This window comes from Aythya ferina (genome assembly GCF_964211825.1).
Source record: "Aythya ferina genome assembly, chromosome: 2".
Classification (NCBI taxonomy): domain Eukaryota; kingdom Metazoa; phylum Chordata; class Aves; order Anseriformes; family Anatidae; genus Aythya; species Aythya ferina.
Genome location: NC_140297.1, coordinates 151,838,668 through 151,850,692, shown reverse-complemented (window position 1 = coordinate 151,850,692; position 12,025 = coordinate 151,838,668). Strand labels below are relative to the sequence as shown.

Sequence of the window (12,025 nt, the reverse complement as noted above, 5' to 3'; positions counted from 1 at the left end):
TGAATAACTATTTTAAAGAGGAACTGAATAAAATACTGGTTATGTTTGTGTTTTTCTCAAGTCCTGCCTCAGATATATTCTGGCTGCCCATAGTTAAATTCTCTGTCTCATGTTTGAATATTCAAATGATTCCTATCAGTACAGCTGTACTTCCAGTTCCACATTTCTTTTAAATAAAGAAATATGCTCATTGTATGGTTAAAGAGATCTGTTGTTAGCGGTTTCAGTTTTATGTTAAATGCAAGATCTGTGATGTTTCTGCTGCTGTGTTCATGGTAAATGTAGGCACAGGTTCCTGAGCTCCAACTAGGTGAGTGAATTCAGGCTGGAAGATGGATGGATGGTCTAATGGTAGCCAAAGCACATGAAGTGTGAATGAGCTCTCCTGCATCTTGAGCTATTCCCCATGAGTTTGCCTTGAGATTTTTATAATAAAACTGGTAAGGGCAGTATTCCCAGATTCAGACCCTCTGTAATACTTCAGGTTATTCTGAGAACCTATGTTTTAAAGGACAGTGGCTAAGCCATGCAACTGTGAGCTCAGAATGTCAGGTCTGGTGTTTGATGGCTGAGATATGGCACTGAAAGGAGAAAAGCATTTACAGTTGGAAATCCTTTCTGTGACTTTGGAGTAATTCACAGAGAAAAGCTGGTCAGTGTTTTGTTTGGTAAACTATACTTCAGCTAATGCATTGTGTTGGACTGGTAGTACTATAAACCCACGCCAAACACTTGCTGTGGGGACAGGGAAAGGTTATGTGTGAGTGCTTTCTGTCTCCATCTCTGCAACTCTTAATTTAACTGAACAATCCTCACTTTACACACAGAATTAACTTCTGGTACGTGAATGTTTCAGTGCCTTCCCACTCAAGCACATAAGGAGTATCATCAAATGTTAAAGTCTGGTAAATAAAGAAAATTAGCAATTGACAATGGTCAGAGCACCTCTCGAGTGCTATGGAGCTCTGAGGAAGCAGAGCTGGACTGTGTTTTGGAAACAACTGGTTTAATCTTTGTTATGCACTGGAGCATCATCATTATTAACTGTGTGATTTGCAGCTGAAGCTCAGACTATTGAGTTGTAGTATTGTTTCTTTTGATCTTAAACAGCTTCATTACTCTCCTGAAAATAAAGAAATGAGAACTTACTTTTTCAGCTGTGTAGAAGGGAACTACTGGGGATATGTTAATAGCTCTCTGACCAGCAATTCCTCAAGTCACAGAACAGTTTCTTCTTCCAACTGGAAATTGAAGTTTTGGCATTGTAAGTTGGCAAGGAAAAAATAACTTTGCATCATTCTGGTGAGTGATGGAAGCTTTCAACCAAGTTTTGTTTTCTGTGGAAACTATCTATAGGAATGCTAGTGTTTATTGGTTTTCCTGCTTTTATAGGGGACTGGATCTTTTTTTCATAGCTGCCATACTATGAAGAGCAAGCAGTCTGTCAGAAGCTCTGCAGGGGTTATTTTGACTGCTCGGTTTGCCTGCTGTCTTATGGCTGGCAACAGAATTCTTTATAAACTACCAGAAGCCTTCTGACACTTAGTTATCCTTAAGGATCTTTATAGGGATTTTCTAACCCATCTTTCTATGCTGAGCCTTTCAGATATACATTAACCTGCTGATGGGTTGTTGTCACTCACAGTCTGTTGTGATCCATGTTGGGGAGGGTGCATTGCCTCAAATTCCTTTTGCTGCCTTCTCCACTTTCTGTGTTTTGGGCTAAGCAAAGTCGAGCACAGATAATGATGTGTCTAACACGTGATTTTAAATGCGGTTTGTGTCTCTGCACCAGTGTTGGGTATACAGGTTGATGCCAGGTGGAGTTATTTATGGAATCCTAGAGTAGCTTGGGTTGGAAGGGACCTTAAAGCCCATCTGGTTCCAGCCCCCCTGCCCTGGGCAGGGACACCTCCCACCAGCCCAGGTTGCCCAAAGCCCCATCCAGCCTGGCCTTGAGCACCTCCAGGGATGGGGCATCCACAGCTTCTCTGGGCAACCTCTGCTAGGGCCTTACCACCCTCTGAGTGAAGAATTTCTTCCTTATATCTAATCCAAACCTCCTCTCTTTTAGTTTAAAGCCATTCCACCTTGTCCTATCACTACACTCCCTGACAGAGTCCCTCCCCAGCTCTCCTGTAGGCCACCTTTAGGTTCCTGAAGGGCGCTGTCTCCTGAAGGTCTCCCCAGAGCTCATGTCGAGCTTCTCATCAGCCCTCAGGCCTTTCTCCTCAGGGCTGCTCTCAATATTCCTATACATAGGAGCCAGGCAGAGCTTTTAGTTACAATTACCTACCCTGTCAAGTTGTTTGAAAGCCCACAGAGATGTAAATTTTGCCTGCCGTCCAAGTTAGGGATCACAGAGGAAATGGCAGCTCAGGCTGCCCCAGGCCCTCACCATGCTGGTGTCTCTGTGAGGCCAGTGTCCGAGCGAGCAAGACAGAACACTGGAGGCTGTTGGGTTGGCAGCTGATGGTTTGTGCTGAGTTAAAGGAAACACTTTGACTTCATTTTCTTTCCAAGCAATCCCTGTTACCTGGTTGTGATGCTGTGGGCCCAGCTCTAACACAGGGCGTGCTTGGCCTATGAGTGGGCTCTTGCTTTTACACTGGCAAAGCCTGAAAAACCTCTTGAGGTGACTTCAACCCCTGCCTAGAAACTGCTGTATCTGGCAATAAGGGCTGTTTTGCCACAATATTTCAGCAAACTTTGTAGCATGGAGTACTCTGAATTTCTTTTTTTTTTTTTTTTTCAGTAAAATGCATTACCTCCTGTTACTGGCTTTACTATTTTCTGTGGAGGATGCAGCCTTTAATGGCAGGAGGTTCTCGTAGCTCACATAAGGGCAACACGTGGAGGCTTGGGAGGTGTTGGCTGAGGTTGTGCCTGTTGAAACACGTACACCAGAGCAAAACAAACACCATGCGACTCACGGAAGACTCTTTGCACCTTTATGGTTAATAATTTTCATGAGCATGAGTTTTGTATGGAGGGCTAGATTTAATGGGGGCACTGTGCTGGGGAGCTGAATTCCACCTTCCCCTTCAGTGACAAAACTAAGGTAAGGGATGGTCCCCTAAATGAATAGGTGAGGTGTGAGGGATGGGTGCTGAAGTAAACAGGTGAGGTCTCCCTAATTTGCCAGAAACAGGTAGGGTTATTGTCTGCTTCGTTCTTTTGGATTTGTCCTTACAAAGCCATGCCAGGGCAGTATGCAGAGGGCAAGCAAGGATGTCTTCTGAGAATGAGCGTGTTCTGCTGTTGTTTACCAGCTATTCTAATTAGCCTGTCAAAGAGACGGTGTTAATTTGCTTCACAGAGGTCTATTGAAATAAAGAAAATTATTTTTTGAATGAATACTGACAGAAAGCTAAGAGCTAAACTGGCAGCTGCTTAATTCTTCAGTGTTGTCATTTATATCATAGGTTACCAGCTCTTGACAGGTTTTATCAATGGAAACAGATCATCTAGACCATATAAAAGAATATAAGGGGTAGTTACTTTGAAAGCTCGATTATTATTTTCTTATTTCATTTTTTTTTCCAAATTTCTGTAGGGACCAAATCTGCAGCAGTGCCTTTCCTCAACAGTTCCTCATGTTGCACCAGGCTTTATTCTTTGCTCAGCACCAGCAGATCACAGAGTTCGTCTGGGAGTGGATGTTGCCATGATTTCTCTGCTCCTCTCTACCTGTTGCTCTTCTACTATGTTGACTTTTACCATCTGGAGTTGCTCTGGAGCTGTAAATCCTGGGCTGAATGGCCAGCACACAGGAATGAGGTGTTAGGGGGAAGCTGCAGCATGGGGAGCGCTGAGCAGAGGGAGAGCAGTGCTGGGGTAGCATGGGGCAGGAGGATCTCCACGCTGGGTTAGATACAGCTTTCAGTAAGACAAAATCCTCATGCTACTTAATGTAATTATGACAAGGTTTGAACACACAAAGCTGGCGATGTGAGTTGGTCCAGTGGAAGTGTAACCCAAGTTTTCTGTTTAATGAAATCAGCAGTCATGCTTGAAAAAGAATCTGTTCTCTAGTACTGAATAGGAAGCTTTTTCTATTGCAGCGTAGCAGTAGGATCCAAGTATTTGTTGAGTGTTGAAGGAAATTACGCATGTTGCAATTGCATAAGTGGTCACAGCCCCGAGAACTTTCAAATCCAGTTGTCAGGGCTGAAGACAGCGATGTGCTGAGCTACATGTGAGTATAAGACCTTACGGCTTCCATCAGGGGGGTTTAACTGAATTGTCAGGAGTTGTTAACTTTAGAGAGCTCCTTGGCAGGAGCTATGCCTGAAATATGCTAGGAGAACAATTGTTGAAACAAAGCCTGTGCTTTAACAAAACAAGTAAGGTGTCATGGATGTTTCTTGGATTTCTGCTTCCTCAGGGGAACAAATCAGTACTTCATACAACAGTGCTGGGAGGGGGGGGGGTGATAACTGGCCAGGTACCGCTTATTGTATGTGCACACAAACTAGCAAAACTTACAATTGATTAACAGTGTTTTTTTTGTTTTGTTTTGTTTTTTACTTTTGAACTATTTGTAGCAAAAGACTTTTTCAGTGTGACTGCAAATAGAACAAATTTATTTTATTTATCAGTTAAATTTTAGATAATGACCCCTACTAATCTTTAGAGTCCTTGCCTTCTCTTCCTAGCTGTGCTGTTTGGGTTTCAGTACTCTTTGGTGGGAAGGGGAGGAGGGAATGGATAGTAACTTCTGATGATAGCTTTCAGAAAACTCAAATAATCCGCCAGCCCCAATACTGCAGAGCCCTTCCCTTTCCCTTCCTCCTTCCTGAGCTGGGACAAATCCGTAGTACTATGTTTTCTGATTAGAAATTTCACTGTGAAGCAGCATACTTTCCTATTAAATGCTCGTTAATCAGGATTATCTAAGGTAAAAGAAGCTGAAGTAGTACAAATTATCACTGAATATTTCATGTCTCTTCGGCTGGATCTACAGATGTCATTAATGTGACAGTATTTTATATTTCTAAAACAATCTCTAATATGAGATGCATTGCAGGAATGGGTTGACTTCTCTACTGAAACAAAGAGAACTGTAGGATCAAGTGGGAGGATCAGTCTTTAAAAGAACCCTTGAGATGTGAAGTATCTGCAGGGTAGATTCTGGTACCAGGAGCAATGCCTGCAGTGGCTTCACTGGAGGCAGGTGAAGTGTCACACCTCAACTATAGGTAAATTAGCTGAAATCCTTGAGAGATAAGCCTGCCAACCTCCCATGGAACAGGTTTATGTAATACCCTAACACAAAGGCATTAGTTTGGCTAGTTCATCACCCAGTTACTGCACTAAAAAAGGTAGGTGTTGGTTGTTGTGTAAACCTTCTCCAAATAAACAGAAAGACACCTGGAGTGCTTGCAGTAGATCTCAGTGGAACATTTCCATAGGAAATATTGTTCAGTTGCACTGTAAGAGTCTTAAGTTTCTAAACCAGAAACTTAATTTTGAAGTGGCAAATGTAAGTCATCTTAGTAAGTTCAGAAAGGTGTAAGTTGTCATTGACCTCATCTGTCTTTAAATGATGAGAACTGTAGCAACAAAGCATTTCCCCCACTATGTACTATATATACATATATAATATATATGTATGTGTCCATAGAGACTTCCTTTTTTTCTGCTGCAATGAAATATAACTTGGCTCCGTAATGCTGAGATGTAATAATCTATTTCTGATGCTTGTGATCATGGATAGCTAATTGCCTTACTGACTCACAGAACAGTTTGTAAGGAAGCCTGTTTATTTGCTTGTACTGTCAGTTCCATAAAATCACAAGTGTTTTAAGTTTTATTTGGATCCCTAAAGCACATTGGCTCCTTGGCACTACAGGTTTAACACTGATTTACCACTGGCACTGGCTGATGTAACTGAAATGCTGTGTATTGTTTCATTTTAATGGAATTCTTCTGTTTGTTCAGATTCTGAAGAGAAGCTGCTGCATCGGTAATCTGAGGAAGGAGAGTTCTCTGTTAAGACTGCAAGAAGATACTACCAACTGGTAAACACTGCTTTAGGTGTCTTTGCTTGTTGAGTGTTTGTTTTCTGTAATATTTTAGGCCAAGAAGAGCAAATTATTTTGATCTATTTAAATCCAAAAATAATCTATGCAGTAACTTATTGTATTTAGCTCTAGCTCACCAGACAAAAGGCAAAATATTGGTCAATAGCATGTGGGGATTTAAATAGAATACGGAGTGATTTAAATTCTTCCCTACCAAGTGAGAAAAAAGACTAACCTTTTTGTTCTGGAGTGGAACTTTGAACATCATCTATTTGCATTTTCCAGTAAGACCAATACAATGTACCAGTGCCTCTTACTATACAAAGGCTATTTACTTGAAACATAACTGAACACTGAAACTTCTGATCTGATGCTTCAGAGCCTGGAGGGAGAGAAAAAGGGAAACTTAAAAGAAATCTGTTTTAGAAGCTGAACATGGCTAAGCATGCTAATTGAAATTTCCAGGTGCTTTAGTAGATGTTATTAGTGTGCTTTTAATTATTCTAAGGGTGTTCAATGAGACATAATTTTCACTGAAAATAGTACATGATAATATAATTAAGGATGTATCATAATTCACAGGCATTTATAATCATTTGTAGGTTGCCAGTAGGTTCAGAACAGTAAAAAGATCATCAGGGAAGAGCTCCAACCTCTTACTGGCAGTGTACCAACCCAGTTAAGGGGTTGAGCTATGCTGTTCCAAGCCAGTCACAAGGAAACATGAGAATTTAGGCCATCTGAATGTGACTTGACATGTGTGCATCCATAGGTGGTACCAGATTAACAGCTCACTTCTCACATACTCAGTATAAATAAAATAGTAGTCTTCAGTAGGGAGGGGAAGCATCCAGAGAGATGTACACTAAGTGTGCAATTTTCCTTTGTGACTATCCCTTACTATACACCTTCTATAAAACTTGAATCCTGTGCTTCTGTTAGTGCTACCATTCGAGCTACAGGGATGAGTAACCCAGGAGACAGTCGTTAGCCCAGAATGGGATGAGCAGCTGGGTCCAAGGATAAACGCGAAACGAAGCAGCGTCCTAGCCAGTAAGGAAACATTAAGCTTCAGTGACCCAAATATTTACAGATGCTTATTAAGCTTCCCATGCCAGTTAATTTACCAAAGTTTTATAAACAACTGGAGATAGAACAAAGTTGTGTTGTACAGCTCTCGCTAATAACCAGGGTTGACAGAGAATATTAAAACACTTTGTCCTGCTGCTCTGCCAAGCCTACAAGCCTTCAGAGCTTTGCTCTCATTAATATATGTGCATCTGTCAGAAATGACGTAGCGAGAACATTTGACTTCGTCTAGGCTTTTTTTATATATAGTTTGCATGCTACAGCTATTTGTGAGCTATAATTTGGAGAGCTCTGGTGCTGAGCTCTGTAAAATAGCTCCAGATACTAAAATGTGTATAAAACTTCTTCCCAGATGCCCAGTTTGAAAGTGCGTGCCCCTTCAGTTTACAGCAAAAAAAAGCCTTGTGGTTTCTAGTACGTCACAGTTTGAGGTACTTCACTGACATCAGTCTTGAACTGCACTGTAATTATCATTTTTAAGTATTGTAATCATTTTTAAGTATTGGATTATTCTGATCATACATGATAGAACAAATGATACATCTAAATTTGAGTGCACAGCTTGCTCTGGGCACAACTGAAAAGCTTGTTGGCCCAGCAGTGAGGGCAGTGCTAGAGGTCATCTGTGCGTTTCCTTACTTGAGCTTCCCTTCCCACTCCCCTAGCCCCATCTCTTGCCAAAAGAAGTTAAACAGGATGGCTGTGCTGAGTGAAACTGGGTAGCTCTAGAAGGGAGCTCTTTGTCTGCAACCGTGGTAAACTATTTGTCTTCCTTCAGTATTTCCTTTAGGACCAAGCAGGGCTTTATTAGCTCAGGGGTAGCATTATGTAAACCTGATCTCACTGTTTCCAGCATGAGCTTTAAAGGCTGGGAAGACAACAGGTGAGGACCTGCTCAGCTGTAGCACATCTTAGAGCTCACCGAGGTCTCAGTTTGGAGCTCCCAACTCTGGGAATATGCTGAAAAGAGAACGTGGTTGCGAGCACTGCATCACTTGGGGCACAACGTGTCTGCATCTTGGTACTGAGATCGAAATGTTTAGCCAGCTGGGCATTAGTGTGGGGCAGGCTGGCCCAAATGGCTGTAATGATTCAGCACTCCATTATCACAGGCAGTGAAGGACATTGTAGTGTTTGCCCTATTTTTCATGTAGTAGCTTTTCTTTTTCATTATATTACCTCGTACAGGATTGTTTTTTCAGAGCATCAATCATTCAGAGAAGATCTTGCTAACCATCTTCTGCTTTTGAGCAGCTATAATCTGTCGTAATTATTCATTCTTATTCTGTAGCTGTTTCTCTCAGCGGCAGCTTGAACTTGTGCACGTACTTGAAGATTTAAAAATCTTTCCACGTAACTTAAACTTGTTCCCCTGTAAAACGATGGCGGGGAGATGTCTTAAACTGATTAACACGTTGTGGAGTCTGTTCCAGCGCTCCTATTGCACTGTGTGTGGATTAACAGGTTTTGCATTTTGTGCTAATTTTAATAAGCATGAAAACACCTTTGCTGTAATGTTTGCCGAGTGGAAACAAAACGCATCCATGTCACTTCATTATTAATTTTGGGTACTCTTTGTTGTGGCTTGTATAGCTCTTCCAAGGGTAGCGTTTGTCTGGCTGACACGACTTTAAATGTTCTGCTTCCTTGTGGGCAGAATCCTTAACATTTCTTCAGCAATTGTTTCAGTCTCTTAGTGCAGATCCCTTGGTATCTGTCAGACTTGAAACAAACCTTCCTGCTCTTTTCTGTCTGTCCCCATACCTGCGTGCCTACGGAAGGTTAGTAATGAGGGATCTCATCCAGAAGAGGCACTTTGTTGAGCGAGGCCATATTGCACGTGTTACAGGCTTCTGTATGGCTTTGACTGCCTGGGAAGTTTATATAAAAGTTAAACGTGCTGCAAGAGATATAAAGCAAGGTTCTGTTCTGTTTTGCTCAATGCTAAATGTTTCCTCTATTAAACAAGGAAATAGGTGTTAAAAAACCTGCAGCTTTTAATGTGGGTGCTCAGAAGGAGGTTTTTCATTTGGGGAAGCCTTATGTAGCCAGTATAGAAAGGAATGAAATTCCAAGTGCTTGTGAGTAACGTGAAAAGCTTTCACTGCAGAGCCTACCAGAGAGCAACTGTAGGATATTGGGAAACCACCAGGATAAAAGAATAATAATCCATCACCGTAAGGTCACATACTGTAAATACATAAAGAAAAACGAGTATCTTTCCGACAACGGAAACCGCTTTTACTTCCCATTTGTGGCAAAAGTTAAAAACCATCTCCTTTGATAGTGTTGCTCTAAATGTATTGCTGCAGGTTTGCCTATAAATTCTCTTCGCAGTTTGGCAGAGCCTGAACTGATGTCACCTCTGTGATTGTGGGTTTGTTGAAATGGTTCTAAGAAAATGGAGCTTGGGTGCACACACACCTCTTGTGTTTTTTGTCGCTCGCTGGAAAAGATTTTGGTAGAAATCCTGATGGTTTTATTCATTTTTTTATCAGCATGCATTTTTTTTGTATTAATGCTGGTATCTAAGGCAGGAAAGAGGAATAGCTGGCAGTTTTTAGGTCGAACTGAGCCATCTCCTATTTGCTGGATTTTGTCTTGGGGCTTGTTTAATACGGCTGATTGCAATAGCATGGGAATAGATCAAAGGCTTATAATCTTCTGTGCAGTCCTGGTTTGAAAGCCTAATTTTGCATTCACTGCTGATATGTGCTTAGTCTGCCTGTGCTGATGCAATGTATCATGGTATGTTTTCTCCCACAGTGGGCATACAGTTACTGAAAACCTTGAATGAAGATGGCAGTAACCTGCAAATGATCAATGACAGGTTGTTGTTTTTTTGGACTGTGATCAAGTGGAATTCAATGCTGAGCTGTTCCAAAATGTTCTTCTTTTATATGCAGTAGTCCTGCTGCAACGCTTAGTAGAGTAAGTAGAAAAAGAAGCGAGGTTTTCAGTCTGGTCTAATGGCTCGCATAGCACACTGTGCTCTGCTCGAGACTTGAGCCATGCCGTTTTGTTTATGAAGGTGAAGCTGCTATTTTTCTTCACCTGTAAATAATTGCTCAGGACAACATGAACTGTTTAGTTCTGTTTGTTCAATGAACCTTCAAATCAAAGACATTAATTTAAGGGTTGTTTTGACTTTTTCAAAAGTCACTTTTAAACAGACCTGCAAAATATGTAAACTTTTTTCACTAGAGCGGCATTTGGCCCGAAAAGCTGTGCTTGTTGAGACAGGTGATTGAGATTTCACATTACATTTTATATGGTCTGTTCTAGGAGGTTGATGTCAGATGTTGCTTATTTCACTTCCTGGCTTACAGAAGGGCTCTTATATGCTTTTTGTTTTTTTTTTTAAAAAGCTCTGTAGGGAGCTGGACCACTACCATGTAGTCCCATCAGATCTGGTTAATGCCCAGCTTACTGCTTGGCCGCAGCTGTAGTTTTATTATTTTTGCTTCCTTTTATCTCATCTTGGAAGTAATTTTGGATTTTATTGAGCAGAAATATTGTGCAGGTGTTGAGACTCAGTATCACTAAATTACAGTGCAGCTATTAAGACTTTGTTTTACAGCTTCTCTTCTTTTCCCTGTCTGTTGGACAAAGCTGTTGAATGCATGTGAAGGTCCCTAGGAGCTAGGCCCAGACTCTGGTATTTACACATTGTGTCTTTTGTCTGTACTATGGAATTTTTGACCATGCTTTCATCTGAAATGCTTCTGACTAAACATTTAGGTCGCAGGTTAAAATAACTTGGTTAGGTTCATCCTTTTTGGACACACATTGATAGGATTGCTTTGAGTTTTCTCACGTACTATTCTTTACTAGCATGCAATCACCCATGTTTTTCTCTGTATTAGAGTAATCATGATCTTTGATTAGTGAAATACTACCGTTCAGCTGATGTGAAAAGCTTCCTTTATGTAATTAGAGCTGGAATGGTTATCACCGCTCTCTCTGGACGGGTGCCGGGGTGGAGGTGAAGGCACTGCTTGGCAGGTAGGAGGTGCTTTGGGGACTGCCAGCGCTGTGGGACGGCTCCTCTGGCTGCAGGGGATCTGCTCTGACGGCTCCCAGCACAACTGACTGCTGACCCAAGGCTCTGCCATGGAGCCAGACACCTGCATGTTGTTGCTCCTGGCTTGTGCATGAGGAACTGCTGCGAGTGAGCTGCTGCCGAGAGCTGCTTAGTGGGGAAGAATAGGGATCTTTGGGAGGAGGTGAAGCAAGCTGCATAGGTATCCCCTTGAGCCTGAGAGAAGCATTTACTGCTGCTAGTTTCAGTCAGAACAGTGTTTCAAGCTTTTTAAAAACCAATGTGTTTTCTTTAAAATCTGGAATAACTGAATCCATTGCATCTGAGAGCTGGGATGCTGCTGTGTTGCTGCTGGAGCTCTACCCTAAGCTGCTTTCGTCTGGAGTCACCCTACAGTTCTACCTGGTGGGGTGTTAACGGGGGCTTCAGTTCTTATTTTCTAGTATGGTTGAGGATTATGGTTAAAGTTCACCAAAATAAATAAAGCAACAGTAAAGATCTTTTGGGTGGTAGGTTGTTCTGTTCCCCCCTTGGTTCCCTTTCATGGCAGAAGTTCCCTTTTGTTGATAGGGCCTAGTGTAATCCTGAGGAAAGTGGTTTACTCTGGGTGTAGGAATCTAGACTGTAAGACATAAGGGCTCTTCTGTGCAAGTGTTGCTGAATGGGGCACGGGTCTTGGGATTGCTCAGAGCCGATAACATACTCCTAATAATGGTGAATGGGAACGCCCTTTTGACCTTTTCTTGTCTTAATGTTTTCCTTATGCAAGTGGGTGAGTATTGCTGCAAGCTTCCTGGGACAGGGTACAGTTTTGTTTCTGTTACTTGCATCTTGGTGAGTCACAACTCTCTTCAACTGTCATGTTCCC

General features: G+C 41.8%; 1 protein-coding gene across 8 annotated transcripts in view; it reads left to right on the top strand.

Moving 5' to 3' along the window:
- The window catches only part of CYRIB (CYFIP related Rac1 interactor B), a 91,271-nt gene that overhangs the window by 43,237 nt on the left and 36,009 nt on the right, over positions 1 to 12,025 (top strand). For all 8 annotated transcript variants that reach the window (XM_084509901.1, XM_084509894.1, XM_084509899.1 and 5 more), the window contains one exon: positions 5,944 to 6,023. The gene's annotated coding sequence lies outside the window, so the exon portion shown is untranslated. The remainder of the gene's footprint in view (positions 1 to 5,943; positions 6,024 to 12,025) is intronic.